This window comes from Narcine bancroftii, chromosome 1 (assembly GCF_036971445.1).
Source record: "Narcine bancroftii isolate sNarBan1 chromosome 1, sNarBan1.hap1, whole genome shotgun sequence".
In the NCBI taxonomy this organism is placed as follows: domain Eukaryota; kingdom Metazoa; phylum Chordata; class Chondrichthyes; order Torpediniformes; family Narcinidae; genus Narcine; species Narcine bancroftii.
The window spans coordinates 486,422,035-486,429,143 of record NC_091469.1 but is presented as its reverse complement, the minus strand read 5'-3'; the positions used below and the strand labels follow the sequence as shown (position 1 = coordinate 486,429,143).

Here is a 7,109-nt window from a genome sequence, read left to right as displayed (position 1 = left end):
ATGGCTGAGACGTCGGGGAAATCATTCAAACAAAGGTGGGGTGGGGTGGGGGGGGGAACTAAGTGCTATGGAGGGTGGGGTGGTAACGGTTTATTTAGAGAGTCTTTGAACAGGTTTTTTAAGTGATTAATTTATTGTGAATAAAGTTTATTTTTGCAAAAAAAATTACATGACATTAACTGAATCTTGAGGAAAGTTTCTTGAGCGAGCAGTCCAGCGAGATATCTCATGGTAAGGCAGAAACAGAAGTACAAGAGTTACAAAGGGAGATGAGTTGGTACAGAGCAAAGCAACTCGCCGTGTGCATTTGATACTCAGTCACGAACGTGGAATAAAGGACAATTAGTGGTTTGAAATGGGATCTGAGATTGGAGAACTTCAGGTGAAAAGTTTTGACGCATGCGCATTGTAGGGATTCAGGGAGTCCTTCGTGCGCAGGCGCGGCCTGCAGGGTGCGCAGGCGCGGTCTCTTCGACAGTCGGCGTTGGCTGAGGCGAGTGTGCGGTGTGAACCGGAGTAAGTGACCGGGCCGGGAGGGAGGGACAGGGGCAGGGCCGGGGAAGGCACGACCCCACACGGTCCCCACCGGCACGGGAAGGAGCATGGGGAGCGGGGCGGGAGGGGCGGCCCGTCCCTGCTTGCTGAGACTCACCACGTGGTCCGGAGGGGGGAGGGGAACTGGGGGAGGGGGGAGAGGATCTGGGGGGGAGGGGGAGGGGAACTGGGGGAGGGGGGATCTGGGAGGGGTAAAGAGAAGGGGAACTGGGGGGAGGGGAGAGGTGAACTGGGGATAGGGAGAGGATCTGGAGGGGAACTGGGGGGAGGGGAGAAGGGAACTGGGGTATAGGGAGGGTATCTGGGGGTAGAGGAGGGGAAGAGGGGAGGGGATCTGGGGGTAGAGGAGGGGAGAGGGGAACTGAGGGATAGGGAGGGAAATGGGGAGAGGGGCACTGGGGGATAGGGAGGGGATCTCGGGGGGAGAGAGGGACGAGGGAGGGGAATGCGGGGAGGGAGAGAGGAGGGGAACTGGGGGAGAGGGGATCAGGGAGAGGGGGAAGGGGAATGGTGAAGTGAAGGAGATCTGAAGGGAATGGGGAGAGTGTCTGAAGGGAGTAAGGGCTTTGTCAGAGGAAGGGATCTGGATATAGTGTGTGACAGGACTGTAAGATGGGATCTAGAATGGCGGCTTGAATTGGGGGTCAGGAAAGGAGTCTAGAGGACGTGGGAGATCAGAATGGAAGAGGAAGGGGTCCAAAGGGAGTCAGGTTGTGAGTTCGGAGGAGGATGGGGTGCAGAGCGAGTCAGGAAAGGGTTGCTGGAGGTGTGGAGGGAGTTACGGGATGTCTTGAAGAAGGTGAAAGTGGGGAGCTGGTTCAGTAGAGTTTCTGGAGGAAGTAGAGTTTTCAGTGTGGGACCACAACCTTGTATCAGGATGAGTTAGTAGCACCTCAGATAAGTTACCATCACTTCCGATACCTAAATTTGAGGGAGAGCTCTGCAGTAGATCTTCTTGTGGCTTCTGGGATCTGCTCTCAGCATCACTACCTGACGGTGGAGGGTACAGGTGTTTAAGGTGTAAGGCAGAAAGGGATTTGATGCAAGGAGTTTCCCTCTGCTTCAGAATCTGTGTTGTAGGCCATTTCTCCAGAATTGTTGACCTCTGAGCTTCAACATCTGTGCCAAAGTAACAGCCTCTTTGGTGGCATTGACACTAGATTAAGGCCTTCCTGTGTGGGAGTTGTGATATCATGGCCACGCACCTGGGTGCCGTTGCTTCATCTGTTCCCACTCCTATTTGCTCTAGATTTGTTACTGAATTACCCATGAACAGCAGTACATTCTGAACAGATTCAGGTTTATATTGTGAACATGTATCGTGAAATTTCTTGTTTTACGGCAGCAGTCCGTTGCAGAACATTTCTGCACAACGGTTTTTATTTGGAGAACAGGTCATTTTTTAAAAACAGCCCAGTAGCAACTGGAAATCACTAGCAAAAGTGTTTAAACAACAACAAACAACAAGGGAAGGCTTTTTAAGTATTAAAATAATATTTAATTCTCACCAATTAAAGGCTGGCCACAGCTGATCACCGACACCTCCCCATAGAGGTCCCGCTTCAGTCTTGATGGGAGGCCGCTCTCCTTGATGACGCCGGGATTCTTCCAACCGCTTGCGGCTGGGAGACAGCGCCGTGCAATTTGAGAGGGAGAGTTGGAGAGAAAAGTCGATAGGGGAAGGTAAATAAGAAATGGAAAGAGAGAGGGGAGGGAGTTACCTGAAACGAGGGCCATCGTCGTTCTACTTTCATGTCGAGTTGAAATTTTTTTCAGTTTGACTCTGAAAAAAATTTCAGATAAATGAGGATTTCTGATTTGTTTTGGATATCCTATTTATCTCAAATTTTAAAAAGTTTTCGGAGAGATGAGGATTTTGGAGAATCTGATTTCGGATCATCGGACTTGTACTGTGTTACAAAATGATAATGAACCACAGACACTGCCTTTCTTTTGACTTTTTTTCGTGCACTATTTATTTATTTTGTCAGGAGGCTTATGTAAAGGATTGCAATGTGATAATGCTGCAAAGCAACAAATTTCCTGACGTGTTCATGATAATAAATTCTGATTCTGACAATTGGGTAAATACAAGATTTTTTTAAAAATGTACAAAAAGGAGAAAAAGTGAGGTAGTGTCTGTGGTTCATTGTCTGTTCAGGAGTCTGATGGCTGATGGGAAGAAGCTGCTTTTAGTAATGTGTCTTTTAGTATGTGTCTTCAGGATCAGACTCCAAAGATAGCTCAAAAGAATAAAGGGTGTTTTCAAAAATTTCCAATTTGTACAATATCCTCTTTGTACAAGTCTCGCCTGCTGGGCAGGTCCCAACACCTGCCAGTTAACAGCGCGTTGAACAGAGCGGGAAGGTCACTAGAACCAGAGAGTGCAACTGTGCTTAAACAGGCCCTTCGGCCCATCCTGACTGTGCTGAGCTCACAAACTCCTTTTGACATCCCCTCACCTATCGAAATGGAGCCGCTACTCAACACTATGGGCTTGGGATAGAACTGAAAACCCAGTTCCATTGAAGGGTCACAGACCTGAAGCATTGACTTTTTCTTTCCACAGATACTGTGTGACCTGCTGAGTTTTTTCCAGCATTGTTGGTTTTTGTTTTATGACAACAGGTTGGCTGCAGTTTGATTACTGCAGGCAGTTTTGGTCTCCCCGTTACAGGAAAGATGTGATCGTACTGATGCTGGTACAGAGGAGATTGAACATGTTGATACTGTCGCCCTGGGAAACAGATGCTGGGTGTTTCCCCTTCCCAAGCCTCCATAATCTTGTAGACCTCTGTAAAGTTACCTCTCATCCATCTTTGCTTCAAAGAGAAAAACCCCCAGCTCTGTTAACCTTGCCTCATGATCCCAACCCAGACGACATCCTGGTGAATCTCCTCTGCATCCTCTCCATAGCTTCCACATCCTTCCTGTAAATGAGGCGACCAGAACCAAACGCAGATGCTGTAATGTGGGAGAAAGAAAAATCCAAACCGCTGGAGGAACACAAAACCTGCAGATGCTGGAATCTTGAGCAAATACTGAGAAGCTTCATCACTCTTGATGAAGGGTTTTGACCTGAAACACTGAGCACAGATGCTGCCTGTCCTGCTGAGGTTCCTCAGGCTGCTGGAGGAATTCGGTGTGCAAAAGAGTATAGTCAGAATTTTGGGTTGAGACCCTGTCAGGGAGAATTAACTGAGTTCTACGTAGGAAGGACTTGTTCCTCTGGCAGAAGGATCATAAACTTGGGGTTGTAGATTTTACAAAATCTCCATTGAAAAAAGAGTACAGTGTGCAGTAAACAAGATGTCTGGAAAACTAGGCCAATACACCAAGTGCTGGAGGAACTCAGCAGGTCAGGATTATTGGTGTTCCGGCTGAAAGATTCAAACCTGAAGTACTTTTTGTGGACCTGCTGAGCTTATCTGGGTAGAGTATTAATTAGCTCAGTGCAGGGTAAAGAGAGCTTTCTACTTTCCTATTTTACAGTCTAAGGAGTTCGTACATACTCCCTGAGTTTTCTTCAGGGGCTCCGGTTTCCTCCCACCGTTCAAAACATACCGGAGGTCAATGGGGTATAAATTGGGTGGCGCAGACTAGTTGGCTGAAATGACCAGTAACTATGCAGTATGTCTAATTAAAATACAGTTCGAAGTTTCCCGTTCACTTGATGTAGCAAAGATAAAGATACATAACCAATGTTTCAGATTTGAGCTCTTCATCAAGGCATGAAAAAATGTAGCAGGGGCCTGAACAAAATGGTGGGGAGGAGGGGCAAGGGGAAGAGCACCGTCCCACAGGCAGGAGGTAATAGGTGGATAAGGGAGAGAGGGCACACCAGCAAGCAGGGGTTGGGGGGGTATGGCTCTGAATGGAGAGGGAAGGGGGTGGAGAGCTGGAGGAAGGGATGGGAAAGTGAGGGAGAATGGGGCGTAGGCTCGCAGAAACCGGAGAAGTTTATGTTAATGCCATCCGGTTGAAGGGCACCCAGACGGAAAATTAAGTGTTGCTCCTCCAATTTATGGGTGGTCTTGGTGGGATAGTATTCAGCAGGTCACACGGTATCCATAGAACGTAAAAAGCAGTTGCAGTCGACATTTTGGGTTTCGGCCTTTTGTCAGGAATGGGGGAAAACAGTGGGGTGAGAGAAGAAGGGAAAAGAACACAGGTAAGAGGCAATAATAGGTGGATACAGGTGGGAGGGTAGAGGGGAAATAAGCAATTGGTGAGAGGGACGAGGACTGAGAAGGGTGGCTCTCTGATAGAAAAGTGAAGGGGATGGAAGGTGGTGGAAGAGAGACAGGGGTAGGGAAAGAAAAAAATGGGGGAGTGGGTTTACGGAAATTGGAGAAGTTAATGTTGGTACCATTTGGTTGGAGATAGCTGACACTAAATATAAAGTGAAGTTTCTCCAATCTGTGGGGTTTGGCCATGCACGAGACCACGGACAGACATGTCGGCATGGTGATGCGGTGTGGAATTGAAGTGGTTGGCCACTAGGAGCTCCTTGCTGCAATGGACAGAGTGAAGGTGCTCAATGAAACGACCTCCCAGTCTGTGTCCAGTGCTCCCAGAGCAGTGGAGGCCAGATACAGTAAATGACCCCTACAGATTCACCAATGAAATGTTGCTTCACTTAGATGGTGCGTTCGGAGCCCAGAATAGTGGTGAGGGGGGAGGTGTCAATGTTGTCGGTGACTTTTATATGGCCGCTTTGTTACACATATACAGGGTGCAGATATGATTAAGCTAGCAGGATGTGACACTACCCAGGGATGATGTCAGTGCTAAGGCTGGTACTGCCTGGCTGAAGGATGGCTGCATTTCAAGGGGAGCTTATCCCAATGTATATTTTGGAAGCTGGCTGAGAGAGAGATTATCTGACTGGTGGACAATCAATCCTTTGTTTAATTCAGGATGGTTTGTTAATGGTACCAAGAGAAAGGATCCATCACGGCTGCAGATTTCTAATGCGTGTGTGTGAGTGAGAGAGCAATGCCTGTCATCAAGGAATGGGCAGATTAAGTATTCTTGTAGTGTCAACATCATTCCATGTGAAAAAGGGAGACTCTGTGGGAGAGGAGGAGGGTTTAATGATTATAATCTACACTGGAATGCATGTGACCATAAACATACATAAAAGAAGTTGCAGGGGTAGCAGATGAACCCTCAGACACACAACTGCCTTGCCCCCTCAGCTCCGCCTGGTTGCGATCTGCAGAGCAGGTGATGAGCAATAATGCTGTACATTTGAATCAAGTCACTAAACCGTGTCATTTTCTTCTCTCTTTATTCCCTTGCTGTCATTTGCCGGATAGGAAGGTGAGTACTTCTCAAACTGTTTTCTGTCTTAGATCTTTTTTCTCACACGTCTGCAGTGTCATGGGATTGTTCTCAATACGTGGCAATTTATAGCACCCTTCCATCACATTGGGCCCTGAGATTCTCCACTATCAAGGTTGTTGGACCAAGTCTGTTATAGTTATGACAGGACTTCTTTGAGCAAAGGTTGGTACCCCACCTATCAATGTTGTGCCATCCCCCTCCCCCCAGGGCTCTCCAATGGACTGGGGGAGGACCTCATTGTCATAACCAGTAGCATGGGGTTGCAAGTTGTCTTACATGTGTAGACAATAATACTGGGCAGAAATGAAAGTCCTATCTGTGTTAACTGGTTTCCCCTTCACACCCAAATCCCTCTTGCTTTGCCCCTATCTCAACCCTCATTTCACCCCTGTTCCTTATCTGTTCTTGCCAAACCTCGCCCATTACTCCCATGATCTGGCATTCCCATTCCTTGACCCTCATCCCTTAACACTTCTCACCCCCACCCCCAATCCCAAGAATCTCAACACAGAACTTTTTCATCACCCTGAAAGCCCTTATTCTGCTAATTCTGGTCCAGGGAAAGGAAGTCTTGTTCGTGATGTGACCTGAACCCTGTCTTTCTGATTCCCCATTTGACTTGAAATCTGTTCCTCAAAACTTGTTTATTCTGGCCTCAGTGATATAACTAAGTGTGAATGCTAGTTCAACAAGTACCATTGATACTTGTTTAATCATGGATACTGTGTAATCGTCGACCCCCCCCCTCCCCCCAATAGCCTAAAAATCTTGTGTTTTTGTATGATCCGTATAAAATTCAACCCCCTCTTTTTTGGCACTGACTACCCGTCATCCAAGCTCCTGATGCCCCAACCCTGCACTCTTGCCTAGGCCCCGACCACCCTTCCATCCTTGCTCCCACCGGCTCGACTAGGTTCTCAACATGGCTGCATGCCCACCGGAGCTCCCGGTGCCCGCAGATATCCACTCTAGCCACCCGGCCATCAGAGTTCCCGACACCCTGACTGCAGATCCTCACCCCAGCTGCCTGCCCACCGGAGCTCCCAACGCCCTGACCGTGGACTCTCACTCCCCCCAGCTGCCCACTCATCTGAGCTCCTGGCGCCCTGAATGCAGACTCACCACCCGGTCCTGGCCATCTGATCTCCCGATGCCTTGGATGACACATATACTTAACATGGTCAAAAGTTTGACCTGTGTAAAAG

The 7,109-nt window shown here is 48.2% G+C and overlaps 1 protein-coding gene across 2 annotated transcripts in view; it reads left to right on the top strand.

Annotated features, from left to right (window-relative positions):
* Nucleotides 1–425: 425 nt before the first annotated feature.
* Nucleotides 426–7,109, top strand: part of eef1db (eukaryotic translation elongation factor 1 delta b (guanine nucleotide exchange protein)) — a 44,978-nt gene continuing 38,294 nt past the window's right edge. Inside the window, exon 1 of one of the 2 annotated variants that reach the window (XM_069914971.1) lies at nucleotides 426–516. The gene's annotated coding sequence lies outside the window, so the exon portion shown is untranslated. Of the gene's footprint in view, nucleotides 517–2,081; nucleotides 2,239–7,109 lie in introns of those variants that run through there. The other variant, XM_069914972.1, reaches the window with a different exon arrangement.